The sequence below is a fragment of the Porites lutea genome, chromosome 13, assembly GCF_958299795.1.
Source record: "Porites lutea chromosome 13, jaPorLute2.1, whole genome shotgun sequence".
Taxonomy (NCBI): domain Eukaryota; kingdom Metazoa; phylum Cnidaria; class Anthozoa; order Scleractinia; family Poritidae; genus Porites; species Porites lutea.
Genome location: NC_133213.1, coordinates 1,888,476 through 1,905,499, shown reverse-complemented (window position 1 = coordinate 1,905,499; position 17,024 = coordinate 1,888,476). Strand labels below are relative to the sequence as shown.

The window sequence follows — 17,024 nt, the reverse complement described above, 5'->3', positions numbered from 1 at the left end:
TGCAAAAATTCTGAAGGATAACTTCTTTCAGCATTTCAAGAACAGATAAACTAAAATAATCTGGGTTTAAAATAATGATCACGTTCCATTAAGCCCCCTTCAGTTCCAAACGCGAAGATAATTACACCGTCATCTTTTAGAAAATCTTACGGGCTCATACCACAACAGTGTTCAAACCTTAAATTTACAAAGTAAACAAATGCAACCGCATATTTATTTAGCCCGGTAAACAAGTAACCGTGGCTAGAAGTACGACATATAATTCACTTCTTGAACGCAATATCCGTCCGGAAGATATAAGCATAATATCGCTTGTGATATCTGCGGAAATTATCTTAAAAAGTTATGCTTTTCGTACGTGAGGGTGTAAAGGGTTTTAAGGATCACTAATACATGGTAAAAAGCTTTCGCCCATGCTCGTGGGTGAGCCGCGCCAGGTTTTTTTGCATGCCCCCTGTCCAAGTGGCGTCCGTGTGCTCCCTTGACCTTGTCGATTTGATTAGGAACTGTTTTCTGTACATTGAGAGCTATTTAGGGAACTCGACGACAACATTACTTGTCACATTAAAGACGCGTTAATTCTCTTATAAACAAAGAGGTCATTATCAACTTGATAGTTAAGTAAATACCCACTTGAAGTCACTCTAAAGAAAACAGCAGATATAAAAAAAATTCTTAAGAACAGTAACCCAGCGAAATGCAATCCCTCTTCTATAAAAGCAAAAAGTAAAATCATCAGGAAAGCTGATCTTTCAACGGGATCAGAAAGAGAAATTTTTGAGGTGGAATTCACAACTCAGACTGTTCAGTGTTTATGCATTTTACTTATACTAGGAGTCTCAAGGTATAGTGAAAACGGTTGGCCACTCTATCGTTAGTCAAATTACAAACAACAAAAAAATGAAAGAAGGAGGGAACAAACAGAGGAATTCGTCCAAAAACATCAATAAAAGGGAACAAGAAACCTTCCGGAATGTTTCTTCGTCTTGTGTCCGCCGCTCAACTGACAGTAGATAGACATTATGGCGTGTTCTAGATTTAATATTCTAGTTATTCGAAAAAGAAACATTTCCACCACCGTTCATGTTGTTACTGTCGACTGAACCACGTAGTTTGAGATATGTTTACTCATCTGGTAGTCCAAATTTCAAATCATGCATAGACCTTTTAGTTTTCTTCTTGTATTTTTATTTTCAGTTTTTAGCGGCGGTGAAAAACATTTACCCGAAACTCTAAGTGTAGTAACATGTCTTTCCTTTCCTTCGCTCCAGTCACCCAAGATACCCTTAAAACAAACAGCGTTTCTAAACAGGACAACCCCTGGGCGACGTATCGCATACCAGCGGGGTGTTCTCACCTAGATTAAATCACAAAAATCCTGTCTCACGATAAAAATATCCAAATATCTGACTTTTTAATCACATTCAGCCTCTTAGAATATTTACCAAAGCTAGGTTGCACTAGATGCCATATAAATTAGGAGATTTACTGATAGAATGCGTTTTCGCGTTAAATTTCTCAGAGCTCTTGTCACAACAGGTCGAAACAGGTTTTCTTCATGAAAAGTGAAGTCTCTCGAGTTCTTCACGGCACCTTGATCTTTACCCATTGTTGCTCCGCTCCTCGGTGTTGCTATCAAACGCTCTTTTTCGTGTTTAACATATTCAGTTATAACGTTCAACTAACCAGTGCAAATTACTATATAGTCAAGCAAACTTACCAATTGCTACGTAAAATAACTAAAATTGCAGTTATCATTGTTATCAAATATTGCGCAACCACGGCATTAGCTTTAGATTGTGGAGATGCTCTATACCAGAGTTAAATTTCGTTGTAATTCGCTTCTCAAGTTATACTAAGATAACTGATAACTTTACTTAAAACATGAAAAAAAAAATTGTCATATGAAGCCAATTAAAGAGGGCGATAGATTTCACCGTAATCATTAGTCTGGAGAGCAAGTCGAATAAAGAACTTTTTTAATTATTAGTATATGGAGATCGTAATGAGCCCTTTCTAACAAAAATATTTCTTATAAAAATGCATGTTAAACATGTTTGAATAGAACACGTAAAGCCCTGCACAGTTTTTGTGGAACTTAGTCCAGCGCTACCATGGAGAGCACCTTTGGTGACTTAGCAACATTTCTGGAAGTCGCCAAGCTTAAAATAGCTTTATTAATAACAGCATACATTTGTTGCATGCTTTAATTTCGTGTTCGGTGTGATAAAGAAGTCTAATACCGAACGATTCGGGGGGCTATAAAAACCACAACTTCTACACTCAAATGATAACTTTGTGTTTGAGAAAGGTTGAAATAATTGCTATGGCTTCGAGAGGTCTTTGCAACATTCAAAGGGCAAAATCCGGATTTAGTTGTGTTAAGCAGGTCCGTGTTTATCGGATATCTGCACGCTTTTCTAGCACTGTCGGAAATTACGGACGACGCCCACTCTAAAATTGTTCTATACTTTTGACCGAGTAACACGAGCTTGGAGATGTTGAGTATGTGTTGATGACATTTTAAGGAGAAATTTAAAAAGTTATTGTTATAGTGTAAGGGCTTGAAACTTTGTAATTTGGTTATGTTTGAGTTTTTTATGGGTTCGAAGAAAAGTACATTCCAGTGCCCAATTATTAAATCTGGATAAATCGTCTGAAAATGCATGGTACTTTGAACTTCGACATATAATGAACGAGCCAGGTGAAAAATGTCCTTTGATATATTATCAGAGAATTTAGTGGAAGGGAAAGTTGGGGACGTCGTTGATCAAGGTCATCGTCACTGATAACGAGTTCACCTTGCATGGCTGTTTCTTTAAAAAAGATATGATTAAATTTTTTTAATTTTGTCCACTTAAGATTCATGCGTACCATACGTTCTTTCTCCTTTTGGTTTAGCTTGTTATGTTATATAAATATCGTATCTCTGTGATCAGTATGAAGCCCGACTGTTTTCTTTAACAGTTATTAGCAGCTTTTTCCAAAGATTTACCATGTCAAAACTGAAGAAAAATCCGAAATTATGTTCAGCAAAATTCTAATTGGATAAAATAGAAAGTTAGAACTACATGCTAAATAAATAGTTCCAAGTGAAAGTACTGCTGAAGAGGCTTCATTTGAATGGTCACACCGTAGGATTTCATCCACAGGCTCAGAAGTTAGAGGAGCATACTAAATTTATAGTACAATATGAAAGTACTGCTGAAGAGGTTTCATTTGAATGGTCACACCATAGAATTTCATGTCCAGACTCGGAAGTTAGAATTTTATTCATGTCTTTACCATCACGATTTCTATTGAAAGTTCAAGAGTAAACTTGTTCGGTTCTGAGTCTATCAGCAAACTTTGCGATTACAATTGGCTTTAACAGTCATCGTCTTCAACAAACGGCCTTTGGATGTCCAATTGTGCAAGTCTGTTAAACAATCAGTTGATTGAAATTGCGTAATAATTAGTGGATAATCAGGGATCACCAGGATTTTCCTTAACTTCCTAGAATTAAAATGGCGCATATAATCGGATTGTTGAAAATTTTAGCAGCGCTACTGATGACCTTTCTAATACCATCGTAAAGAATGAAAAAATGTTACAACAGATAATCGCCAAGTTGAGAATATTGCGTTAACGTTGGATGTTTAAGGCGTTACGTTTGAAATGTTGCCCCGGGGGGGGGGGGGTACTCCCACATATGGGCTATATAGGTACGTGCCGCGGAATAGGGTATGGTTTTTGAGGTTCTCGGTCCTTAAATAGGGTACCTTTTTTGACCCTTTTGTTTCTGTGTCCCTGGTGTGGTCCTTAGATAGGGTAGCTTAATTGTATTATCTAATACTGGAGTGTGAAAACGCCCGCCTAAACAAAAAAATTTTTTTAAACTAGGCTTATTCTAGTATTTTATGCTTGATGATATACATCCAATGTTACAGAGAAGAAATAAAGTTTTCCTTTTCATGCTATTAATAATTTTGTTTTTTCCTTGAATAGGGTGTCATTTTTCGGCTTTCCGCCTTAAAAAGGGTATCAGTTTTCGCTTTCTTAGTCCTTAAATAGGGTTAGGGTCCACGAACCTTCGCGGCACACCCCTATCCAAAATTCTCGGGAGTACCCCCCCCCCGGGAATGTTGCCCAATTTGTAGGCGACGTTTAATTAATCAGGGCAAACGTACACAGAAGGGAGGTAACAATGCGCAAAGACTAAACAAGCTGTACTGTTAAAGAAGTTGCTAACGAGACCATTAATAATTTCATGTTTACATGTAGTTACTTCTTTTGTCGAGGGCCAGTTGATAATTAGAAATTTACCAGGCATCATATATACTAAAACAAAACATAACGCATGGCTAAAATAGCTGCTGCAGTACAGTACAGTACAGTACAGTAAGCTGATATTGTCGTTTTGTCACTGCGTTTTTTTGTTTTTTTTTAATTTAATACTGTCCTTTGTCTAGTATGGGATTAACTTGAGTAAAAGACTTTTTAGATTTATATCGAAATAACACCACAAACAAACAAACAAACAAAATAGGAATAAGCTAATACTTCTTGTTACAGCTTTTAAATATACAGTACAGAAAACTAGTAGAAAACACGAAAACTATAACAACATTTTAATGGGATGGAACAAGTGAAGTTTAAGAACGAAGTTCATACCGTCTGCTTCAGTCTTCCGCTTTGTGCCATTAAGGCGTTTGGGCGTTACAGTGAACAGAGCTGTTACTTAATGACGCATTGCGTGGGCAGGTGTGTTATGATTTCCGTTAATTTCGTACGAAAACTTAGAGCTAACTGCATTTTTATGATTCCAAAGCGCCTGTTGTGAAACAATGAAAATAAAATGTACTTTCTACTCGTGCTAAAATCAATAGTATGACCATGTTGATTAGAATTAATAAAATTTGATTAAAATCAGTATTTCCCCTCAATTTTAATCCGTCGTTGACTAGTTTGTCCGATATCAAGTCCAATACGTTGCATTTGTGGCTCCGAATAGCGTCATGTAAGGATGGTATGGAATTTCCTTGGCCAATTTGCGATGAGTTCGGTTTCTACCGTTTTTCAGTTTAGATACACTCTGCTATTGAAGCTTCTGTCACAGAACAGTCAAGGTCCTAGGGAAAGTAAAAAGTTTCAGGACATGGAAACATCCCGATGCTTTTTGGCTCTTGGATCATTCTTGAAGCCTCTGTATATTTGCGACGGTCAGTCGACGTAAGTTCAGTACGTTTGTATGTGTTCTTAATTATACGTTGGCGCTCTTTTTAGTCCGGCACTTAACAAACAACTGTTATTTAAGCAAATCTGGTGTAAGTTTTATTGACTAAAATTTGAAAGTTACGGAGAAAGAAAATGCCAGTCTAGCGTTGCTCATTGCTTATAACATTCTAGAAATAAGCTTGGAATGCTAATTACGCAACAGCATCAATGTACAAACAGCACATTTCTGTTATGATTTTCTCTCAGTAGCTTCTCATATCCAAAAACACCCATTTCTTTGAAGAATTTTGTCAAAGAGAGCTGTCAAATTATGGGGCTCACTTAACAAGTTGTACTTTCTTAGGAATTTTATAAGATGGCGTCTCATGCATGGCTTGAGCCGAAAGTAGTTCTCGCTTTTCAGTCGATTTAAGTGGAGTCCTTTCCTAAACTTAAAAAGGCTTACGGCCTTAAAAGTAGTCAGTGATAGTAACTTATGTAGGCTCAATGAGTCTTTTTCAGTGAATAGCCTATACTCGATTAGTTCAGGTTCATGAGTTTTTGCCACTGGAAATGAAGTCGTCCGTGCTTGAACATAGTACAACAGTTACATTGAAACCACTGAAATAGATGGATCAGATATGGCGTTTTAATATTAGAGATTAATTAGTTTAATTGGTAAAGGAGAGTAAAGGATTACTTTAAGTCAGTAGATATATCGGTGAAGATCTAGTCAAGGCTAATTACGCCGTTCGTTCATACACGGTTCGACATTGATATTAGCATTCTCCCCCTTAAAAAGAAACCGAAAGTACACCTTATTTTTTAACCAGACTGAATGTAAAAGAACAAAAAAGCAAGACTCACTCTTACTAATAGTACTCCCGTATAGGAATTACACTGAAAATTACGTTAGGCTTTCGTTTAGCGTTTAAATAGTATATTCGCCGTTACCAGTGCTCTCAGTATTCAAGCAGGACGCCGAGTGCAAAGTGTACTTCATAACAGTACATGAGGGGAGTTTCTTAAGTAACCGTCAAGGAGGTAATTACATCATAGCCGGGATATGTCGTACGAATATTTAACGGACAGCTATTTTTCAGAGTGAAATGCAACTAAGGAGCTAAGGTTAGGATAACGGACGTTCGGGGGGAAGTAAACAAACAATTAATGCAACATACAGAGATTAAATACTGTAATCTTCCTTGAGGTTTATATTCTTAGCTTTCAGTGTACTGGATCCCAACATTGCCGATCCCTTTCTGGCATTAAGTAAAAACCTATTTCACATATAATATTGCAAAAGAATATTCTCACGTTTTAGCTTTTCGATCACCAGTGCATGTTTGTTGCCACAAACTGACCTGAGTGGTTCTGGTGTTCATCCTTTCATTTAAACGGACGGTGCTTTTTTAAGTTCTTACTTTTATCAGTGTAAGTAGAGTTAATTTTCCTGCTGTCGCTGGTTTGTAATAACTCCAATTAAATTATATCTTCTTAGCCTCACACATTGCGTCGGTTAGGAAACAGTACTCGCACCGGTGTCGGTAAATAACAATGTTATTCTGGAGGAGTTTGCATGTGCCAAAAAAGATCCAAAGATCGTGCTTATATAGTTCATTTTGCTTATCGATGTTTTCAAATTAAAACTTAGTTCTTATTGTTCCGAACTTTTGACTGAAACGTTAGAACGAAAGACGTAACTAAAGAATTGACTAGAATCACGGTAAACAGGCACTAAAAATAGAGCTTATAAGCGAATACTTTACTCCTGAAAGCATCAGGGTTGTATTTTCCTCCAAATTGTAAGGTTTTCATATTGTTATGTAATCTGAACATTTCTCTCTGCCAAATCAACAAATTGTTTCAAACCGCAGAATCAAGAAAACAAAATGAAGATAAGTCACAATGGTTCAATTCATTATCCTTCGAGGAACAGCTACAATTTGGCAAATTGACACTTTATTTATCTGGCAGGCAACGTGACGTATTGTACTCTCATAACGTTCGTCAAGTCGTGATTCATTTTTGTTATCGTCATTTTTCTCGGCTTCGGATCGCCGGAATTGCGGTTACGCGCTGTATCTGTAGGTTCAAGCTTAGTCAGCGAGAAGTGTACTGACATGATTATCAGAGGAAAGTTGTTCGACCCTCAAGCGATTCAAGAACGACGTACTTAACCCCAAAATGACAAGACAAAAAATTCTAGAAAAATTTAAATTTATTTTTATAAAATCAAAAGTCAATGCTGTTTAGGTTTCATTTAAATGGTCGCACCCTGAGATTCGTTCACTCAACTCTCAGTTACATTCCTCTTTATAATTCGCTGTGTAAGTGATCAGGATGATTCCTCTCGAGAAACAGTAACTTCCTTGTTATTTAACTTCTGTCATATAGTATAGATAATACGTGAAAGAAACGAGGATGTCGGTATGAATCTAGATCAGACTCGTCCTGGAAGAAAGCCATAGGATCAGGCCAAACATTGGAACGGAACTAACATGAACGCTTCGACCGTTTTGTTGACGAAGGTCCAACATGGCGTCTGTCAGAAAACTGGTTAGTGACCACTATGAAGCTGTTTGGAATCCCCTGTCGGAAAGTCAAAATAATGATAAGTTAAGACTAAAGCTTCTGTATCCGTTTCGACTCTGTCTAATATTAGTCATTTATAGCTCAATTCAGATCCCTGAACTTCAAAATTACAATAACCAAGTGTGACGATCAGACTCTTATTGTTGAATGGCTGGAATTTGCGTCAAGATTCATATTGATCTTTTGACTCTAAGCGTAGGGCCGTTGCTACTTGTATTTATAGGCCGATTATCGTACAGAAATGATCCCGAGACTATCCGTTACAATGAGAAGGGAAACGTATTTAGAGTATTTCATCCAATGACCCGAAATATCGAAGTTCAACTCGCATCACCGTTTCAGGATATCTGATAAAGTACTGGTGTTTGAATAATACTTCTCAGTGTTTTGGTAGATGAAACACTCTTTATCGTGTCGACAAATTACACCAACATTTTGAAAGTTCTTTACCTTTAGTGTTTCTGTGTTTAGGTGCGTTTTTTTTTATATACAGCTAGTAATAATGTCAGCAGGGCAACGTATTCTGATTCTAGAAGCTCTTTTGGTAAAGGTTCTTTTCCGTTGCACGATAGCACGAATCTGAGGACTTGTTGAGCGATCGTGTTTCAGAAAGACGCTTAGTGTGGGTGCTCTCTCTCTGTCTGTTCGTGAACGTTGCCTTTTGGACATAAAAGAAATAAAAAGTAATAAGCGTTTTTATTGGTAGGACAACTTTAGTGTCAGTGGTTCTTCGCGTACAACACTGATATCCTCGAGCAAGAGACCTGACCGAATTGGAACTAGTTGCAAATGTTGGTTTTTGTGAAGGGAGAAAACTGGATTTCCTGCGGGGAAAAACTCTCAATCGGGACCGAGAAGCGACAAGAAACTCCTCAAGATAATAGACTGCAAGTACGTGAATCGACCTCAGCCAATTAGGTCTTATATGGGCAAGAGGTGGCCGAGTGCTAACACATTGAATTGGCTCCTCCAAGCCACAGACTTTCCCGGTGAATTTCACACCATTCGAATTACACGCACACTCACGCTTATTTAGCGTCAGTTCTGGTTTAAATTAGGACCACGTATTACAAATAATCCTCACTTTAATTGTCATGTGAATAAATAGCCATTTTTAAAGTAAAAGTAACAGTAGCCTGCGAGCATGGCGGTTTTGGCGGGGCGCGCAAAGTAAATAACTTAAGCGTTTCTGCGGCTTCGCCGTTCAGTCGTGCCCCCGACAAAACCGCCATGCTACGCAGGTTAAAGCAACAGCTTCTACTCACTCAGCACCTCTTGCCAAAAACGTAAAGAATTAGCCAAAAATAGGTAGTTAATTCTGCTCTTCTTAGATACGAAAAGACGGGGAAAAGATGGACCGTTCTCATTTAAGTCAACACCGTATAATTGCACTTTGATGTTGACAGTTATCTTAAAGGGGCTCTCCGCCAGTTGCCAATTGTTACCTCTGGCTTTAATGCGTCGAGACATCCGGATCTAGTGTTTTCTTTATTTACTCGCGTTTGTCATTGTTATAAATCGAACTACCTATAAGTTTTCAGTTGTTGGGTAAATTGATTTCTATGGATTATTGGTGGATAAATGTGGCGCACGACTTAAGTTAGTTATTGTCCCTGAAATTTAGGGTTAATTGTGAAAGTATCAACGACTTAAATGTAGCAACTTATTTTAGCCTCATTCGTTTCTGAAAGGTCCTTTCATCTGAAGCAGGCTCTTCACTCCCAAAAGAGACTTGAGTAAAAATTCACAATTTTCATTGTCCAAATCGAAAAAGCAAATAGATCCATGCAACTCTACTGTTGAAAAGGTTTCATTCGAATTCTCAGCGGCTGTAGGATTTCATCCACAGACTCAAAAGTTAATAAATAGTACCATGTGAAAGAACTGCTGAAGGGGTTTCATTTGAATGGTGACAACTCTAATATCTTTCTGAACGACAAAAACAGTTTTTTGAACAATCAGCCCGCATCTAACGAAAGTTGAAACAAGAGAACTCGCCGCCAGTAACCATATCACAAAAGCTGCGGTCCACATTTCGTCAAATTTCAAACGTCTACGCCGCACTGTGAGAAGTAAAAGCGATGTTAGCTACTTATATGATCGTATTCATCGCAGTTACTTGTGAGGCAATTACAGTTAAATTAATCGCCCTGCGAGAAAAGCTTCCTTTTGACTTTTTCTTGATCGAGAAGGAGAAAACGGCGTTTTCCAGTACGCAAAAATCGAGCAAGCAAAAGAAAGGCTCTGCAACAACAAAGAGTGAAATAAATTGCCCCACAAAAAGTTTACAAAGAGACAATCATTTGCCAAAAATAAAACACACTTAAGAATGAAAGGGTCGTGATACTTACAGAACTACCTGAGAACAGCAAAGTCTAGTCAAGATTACTTTCAAGGAAGTTGTAAGTGCATGCTGTTTATCTCACGTTGAGGTCGGTCTTTGTTTTGCAATGTAACTTTCGTCGTTTCGGCATATCTTTTTTAATGGAACGTGGGATCGTGTTTCACGCCCTTTCAAAAGCTGTTGGTCATAAAACATTTTAGTTTTACTGTGGTTATTTATCATTTAATCGAAAATCAAACAAAGGTTGGTCATAGTTACAGTCAGGCAATAGATTTTCTGGATGTGCCTTTTTTATTTCAACAGGTGTTTCCGGGATGTTCCCATCGGCTGTTACAGAGCGAAACTCCCGGAGTGAAACTGCAACTGGTAAATTTTCATCTACTCTGCAAAATATGATGAAAACACAAACATATAGTTTTTTCGCGATCCTCATCTGCGTTCTTCATATATTTCGGCCCCTTTTAACATGCAGTATTGCGTTTGTCGATCTCGGAAGAAGGAGATTTAGTGGAATGTAAAAGTATTATTATGCTTTTCCTGTTTAGCGACATGAACCTTCGCGTTGGCACGCGTAGCATTTATCAAAAACATGCTACTTCCAGTCAAGTAAACAAAAGACTCGCGTTTTTCCAGAGTTTCATGAAACAAACGCGTTTAAACCACAAGAAAATTTATTTCGTTACCCTAAAAAAATGTAGTGATGCTTTCTTTTGTTTGTTCGTTTGTTTGCTTTTCTCTTACACTTTTTCTGGCCGATGGATATTATACTGATAAAAAAAAAAGACAAAACATATCGTGGCAAGGGAGCGTCTTGTTCAAAATATACATGTCACATGATTCAGCAAAATTGCTGTTGCCTTAGATGTATACTGTATGATACATTTTACTTAAAATTATAGGAAATTACAGAAACGTTCCACAAAATCGACGGTAAAAAAACAGAGGCAAGGGAGGCTTCTCTGCAACCCAATTTTTGACGCATTAATATTTGTGACAATAAGGAAGAAAGTGATACCCTGTATAGCATACCCGCCAAAAATACGTTGTCCTTGGAAAGCCCACATAGAGATACGGCCAGAGTAGATTAGGTTTCCACAATTACGGTTTAGTTACTTTGCCAACAGTTCGAGGAAAACCTAAGGTTGATGTACTGACCGCATAGAGTGATGTTTTCCTAGAAGTAGGACGTGACTGCGAAAACAGTCGAACTAATTGCATTTCTTACAAGTATGCGAGCTAGTTCAGTGTGTTTTGCCGAAAATTCCACTGCATCATTCAACGGTGATTGACCATAAATGTAATTTTTTGATGAAGTATTTTTCATTCGATTCCAAAGTTCAGGGTGAACAAAACGAAAAAATACGTGTATGTTCGTGCGAAATAGAATTGTGGTTAATCCACACAAGCGCTAACCTCAGCATTTTACTGGGAGAAAAAAAACCGTGGGTTAAGCAAGCACAACAACAATCTGCACGTGCGGCGGCACGTGCCTGCGTCATTGCACGACTACAACGTGAAACTTCTAAAAGAGCGCGAATACATTTTATAAATGAGTATATCGGTAGTTTAAGTATCGGTGGACTTCATCTACATAATATTGCAAGGGTAGGAATGTAGACGCAACGCTACATAAGTGAACTTTAAAAAAGTATTTGTGTAGCTTTGGTCAAGCCTTAAGTGAAAAAAGAAGGGAAAAAAATCTACAATTGTATTAGAGGATTAACCAAAAAATTCGATGTTAACTGTTTTACCACTCTTTTCACAGTTAACAACTGTTTTTCCCGTTGACCCCGTAGAGATGATGTACAACGTGACTGCGATACAGTTACGCTAATTGCTCTATTTGCAAGGTATGCTGGTTGAGTGTCTTTTCCCTGAAATTCCACTGCATCATTCAACGTGAACGGTTTTCCTTTCCTAGTTAATATTTACGATTCAGTTTCAAAGATCAAAGATGAACAAACAAACGTGCGTCAATCTGTTTTTTTGCGAAAACACCTAATTGCCGCTGATCTGGAGACGTCAACACCAAGAAATTAAGTTACTTGGAAAGGTTGATGCTACAGGGACCAGAGGGACTTTCTCTACGAGACCAGTGACTTGACGTGGAAAGGCTGAAGAGATTTCCTCTTTATAATAATTCCTTTTTTTTTCCCGGGGAAAAGTCAGTGTAGGTCCGGACTTTAAACTACGACTACGCCTTCCCTGGTTAAAATAGAATGCACGAACTTTTGCAACATGTGCCTGCAATATGGAACCTGTTCTATTTTTACTTGTACTTGAATGCTCTCCTGAACTAAATTTTATAAATAGATGCTTGAGTACAAAATAAATTAAAGCAAGAATCTTTCTTTTATTCTTTCTCAAACTCATTAATAATTCATTAAGAAAATACAAGGAAATTAATGTTTAATGAGTGTTTGGAAATCGGATGAAACACTGCTTAGTATTTGCATCCTTAATTTCTCCTTCAAAAATGATTTTGTTTGAGAAGAAATATCAAACATTCGACACAGTGTTTCATCACCAGATGAAACACCTCGAAGTTCGTCAGAAACACTGCATCTCATGTTTGATATATTACGTAACAATCATTAGCTATGGGCAGACGTATTACCAAAGATACACGAGAAGTTTAAAACCTATTTAGTTAGTTTTGGTAAAGACCTTTGTGAAAAAAATTAATGACTACATGCCGATACACTGGTAACAAAAACAAAACTAATGTTTTTAATTGCAACTTTTTAAAAATATTCTCAAAAAGGACCTTGAATTCTTTTTGTTTGTTTCACCTGATGTTTTAGTTTTGTGGCCTTTTTTTTTTCAGTATGATGAAACCCGGCTTTGTGGTACTGAAATCACTGTAAAGACCGATTGACAGTGTTTGGCAAATGGGGAAAAACTTATCAACATCATAGAACGTCCGGTTTTGACCTTTGTGGTCATGTTTTTTTTTTTTTTTTTTTTTTTTTTTTTTTTGCGGTTAGACCACAGCTGATATTGACGCTGTATGATAAAATGCCATTAATAGTTTAAGTGAAAGTGGGTTAACAACACATGTTATTATTCAAAATTTACGAAAAGAAAAATCATCAATACGCCTCTGGGTCATTCGGAAGATCAGGACATTGAATGGAATTAAGAAATCGTGACCCTCTATAAATTCCAATTCAACTGTTTGGCTGCCTTTATAACACTCGGTTGGCATCATTGTCTGTGAGACTTGCGAAGTAAGACAGCGCGGCAGTAATGAAGTAAACAGAAGTATTTTTATTATAGGGATTTCCTGTCGTAGAGTCGTATTAATGTAATGGATCTCATTTCGGGACTCAGGGAGCCATCTTTGTCGTATTCCTTAAATTTTGATCTTCTAATTCTCACCTGTTAAGGTTCAAGGAATGTCAACTGTCATACCGATTTATGTTGAGAATTTGTATCTTAATAAAACTAATAATAATAATAATAATAATTTATTCATTTATAGTGCGCTTTTTAACATGCTAGGTGATCAAAAGCGCATTACAACAATAAATAACCTAAAAACTATACAAATATTAGAAATATACAAATATATTTGATATCTAAGAGATATTAAAAGCTATTTTAAAAAGATAAGTTTTAAGATTAGACTTAAAAGTAGAAATACATTTGATGCTGCGGAGGCTAACAGGAAGAGCGTTCCATAAAGTGGGCGCAGCCACACTGAAGGATCTGTCACCAAATGACTTTTTCATTTTCCCTGATGGATGCTTTGATAAACAGCTTCATTAGAGCGCAGCAAATAGCGCGTATTAGTCTTAGTATGGATTAAATCAATGATGTAACTCCATCTGTATGTTCCAGCGTGGTTGTCGTCGTTTCATGTCGTATTTTTGTTTGCCGTTTCATTTATAATCTTTTCCATGAAGTCCTTCTTCAGTAAGATGTACGAGTGTTAAATGAGTAGTGATTTTTACTGAAAATACAGTTTCGGTTCGTGCACCACGACATACAGCAGCTGTCTCGCGATATGCAGACAAAACTTTCTTGACGTTAAAAAATCTTCAAAATATGAGTTTGTTAAAATACATAAAACACCACACAGGTAATGTTATAAGCTATAAAGGATTAGAGATGATTTCAAATGAATGAGATTAGCATAGATTAAAGACAAGTTAAAGAATTAAGGCAAATTTCTTCAAGTTGTAAACATCTTGGACTGCGTAAGTCCCGCGGTTACAGAATCAGTTATTGTTGTAAAAATGGCGGTGGTGGTTGTATGAGTTAAATTACCGAAGTTTACGTTCGTAGTTTGAGTTCATTGCTTAGCAAAAGGAGTCTACAAAAAAAAGATTGCCTAAATTACTCATTGAGCGTGTAGTGAGCCACTAGTACTTATATAAGCTCATAAGCATTCCGGTTGGGTTTTGCTTAAAATTTAGTCCATTAAAAGCAGGAAAGAGGTAAATCTAAGGAAATCCTTTTCTCTAGATTAAGCTTATTGCAAAATTCTCATCTGTATGAAAAGATCGAGTTGGTCATTTATATACCGACCATCTATGTTCAAAGAAAGGAATACGACAAAAATTTCCAATTTCCGCCCACCGTCGCTCAGTTACAACTGTACGGTGTAAAAAACTGAGTCGTTTCGGTGAGCTTCAAAGCGTTTAAGATAGAAGTGTGTGAGTACCTTTAAAGATATTGAAAAGATTTAAATAGCTCGTTTTAACGCCTTCATTTAATAACTTAAAAAACCGGTTTCTCCTGTTCGCACGCGCTACGATCTCTAAAGAGAAGATAGAAGGTATGCGAACTGACTGTAACTAGTTTTACTGGATGAGTTATTGCGGGCCATCAGCATTCTTATTCCTATTAATAAACCATGAATAGTTCAAAACGAATTCGCTAATATGTTATTTGTTTACTTCACGTAGTTAAAGGAAGCAGTGATGATCTGCTCAAAAAAAGCAATGGTGGTGGCAGTTTTTTCAGCAATTTGTCTTGCTAACCATGCATTTCCTTTGGGATCTATTTCCAAAGGACCTCCGAGGAAATTCAAGGTATGAGTTCCTTTGACCTTTTTCATATCCAGACTACGTGTTATTTCAACCACATTTAGGTGTTTCTTAATGTCTGGGACACTCATTCTCGAGTTTGGTATATTACCTATATTCGTCATACGGTCAAGAGGGTCTCAACAAGGTTACCCGTCAGTCGTCAAGCGGCCTAAAAATTAACCATCAACCGTCAAGAGAGGTTATTTTTTACCTTCAAGCGTCAAAAATGCAGAATAAGATTAATGACCGTCAAAAAGTTTCAAGGCATTTCAAATCTCACTCAGTTTCAGCTGATCTTTAGGGGATTCTGGTTCCCTGAAAAATCTCCAAACTGGAAAAACCAGCTCCCATGTTCTCATGTTCTCTCTTTCGAGACATTACAATACCTTAGAACCTGCTTATGTCTGAAAATATTTCGACATTTTATGAGTGAAAGGACAAGACAAACTCCAAGACACAACAGTTAATTCATAAAAAGTTAATATTTACTTAAACTTTTGGACTCAATTTTTACTTAATAACCGTCAAGGTCTAGAATTTAACCGTCAACCGTCAAAGCTACCCGACTCCCATTGAGACCCTCAGTCATCTCTCTTTAAGAGAGAGATCTTTGGGACCGGCACCAAGTGTCCTTCTTAGAGAGAGTAGAATAGAATAGAATAATTTATTCAATGTCGAAGACGTGGGAAGTGTGTGCACAGTCTTCCGAGCCAGAGGCTCATGTTAAAAACGCTCGACAAACTAAGAATACAAAACAAAATAAAAGGAGTAAACTAAAGGAAGTAAAGAAAGGCAGGGATCAACTCTAGGTGTCCATTTTATAGAGCTGTCCGTTAAGAGAGAGTCGACTGAGTCAACTTCCTCTAAGACGGACACCTTTTGGACCGACACCATGTGTTCCTCCGTAGAGAGATGTTCGTTTATAGAGAGTCCACTAAAAGGAGTAAAGAAAGGCAGGGATCAACTCTAGGTGTCCGTTTTACAGAAGTGTCCGTCTTATAGAAGTATCCGTTAAGAGAGAGTGGACTGTACAGTCAACTTCCGCCAAGAAGGACACCTTTTGGACCGACACTATGTGTGAGAGATGTTCATTTTATAGAGAGTCAACTAAAAGGAGTAAAGAAAGGCTTGCTTTCCACATATGCGCCTTCATCACATTTCCTCTTCACACATTATTTTAACTCTGGTAAAGTTAACGGAAGTGCTTGTTTTCAGGACAGAAGATCACTAAAATGGTTTCACGCGAAGACACCTGTCGCATCCTTCGGCCAAGACCCAAAAAGTGAGTCGAACCTATCCGCTGGATTTTTAAGCAGAGAAAATTACAGTATCCCACCGGAACACAAACGATCTGCTCTGCGATGTAGTCCTGGATTCATCTACCAATGTTTGCCGTATCGGTCAGGGAAACGCCGAGACTTGATGATGTTGTAAGAATCATACTAAGATACACTATACTGCATTATTTAGGGTCGATTATTGACAATTTTGAGTCTTATAACTTACCTTCGTCTTTGATCAGCAGATTCTGCTAAGTAGCTATAGTCAGCGTCTGTGAAGTCTCGTGTACGCAGCTCAAGGCGTTTCTGTTTTTATTATTATTATTATTATTATTATTATTATTATTATTATTATTATTTTATTAGTATTAAATAGAAATTAAACTTGCACGAAATAAGCCGTTATTTGCATTTGTAGGGATTTTAATCCGGCTGCGAACAAAACGTTGTAGTTTAATAAGAATGATGATAATAATAATAATAATAATAATAATAATAATAATAATAATAATAATAATAATAATAATAATTTATTAACAGATCCACTGGGTGGCTCTTCCCTGTTAAATTACA

At 37.2% G+C, this 17,024-nt stretch overlaps 1 long non-coding RNA gene across 1 annotated transcript; it reads left to right on the top strand.

The window, feature by feature from the left end:
- Nucleotides 1-4,978: 4,978 nt before the first annotated feature.
- On the top strand, nt 4,979-16,758 carry LOC140923646 (uncharacterized). The gene is made up of 3 exons (XR_012164167.1): nt 4,979-5,211; nt 15,049-15,174; nt 16,387-16,758. It is a non-coding gene; the product is annotated as an uncharacterized lncRNA (long non-coding RNA).
- Nucleotides 16,759-17,024: the final 266 nt, after the last annotated feature.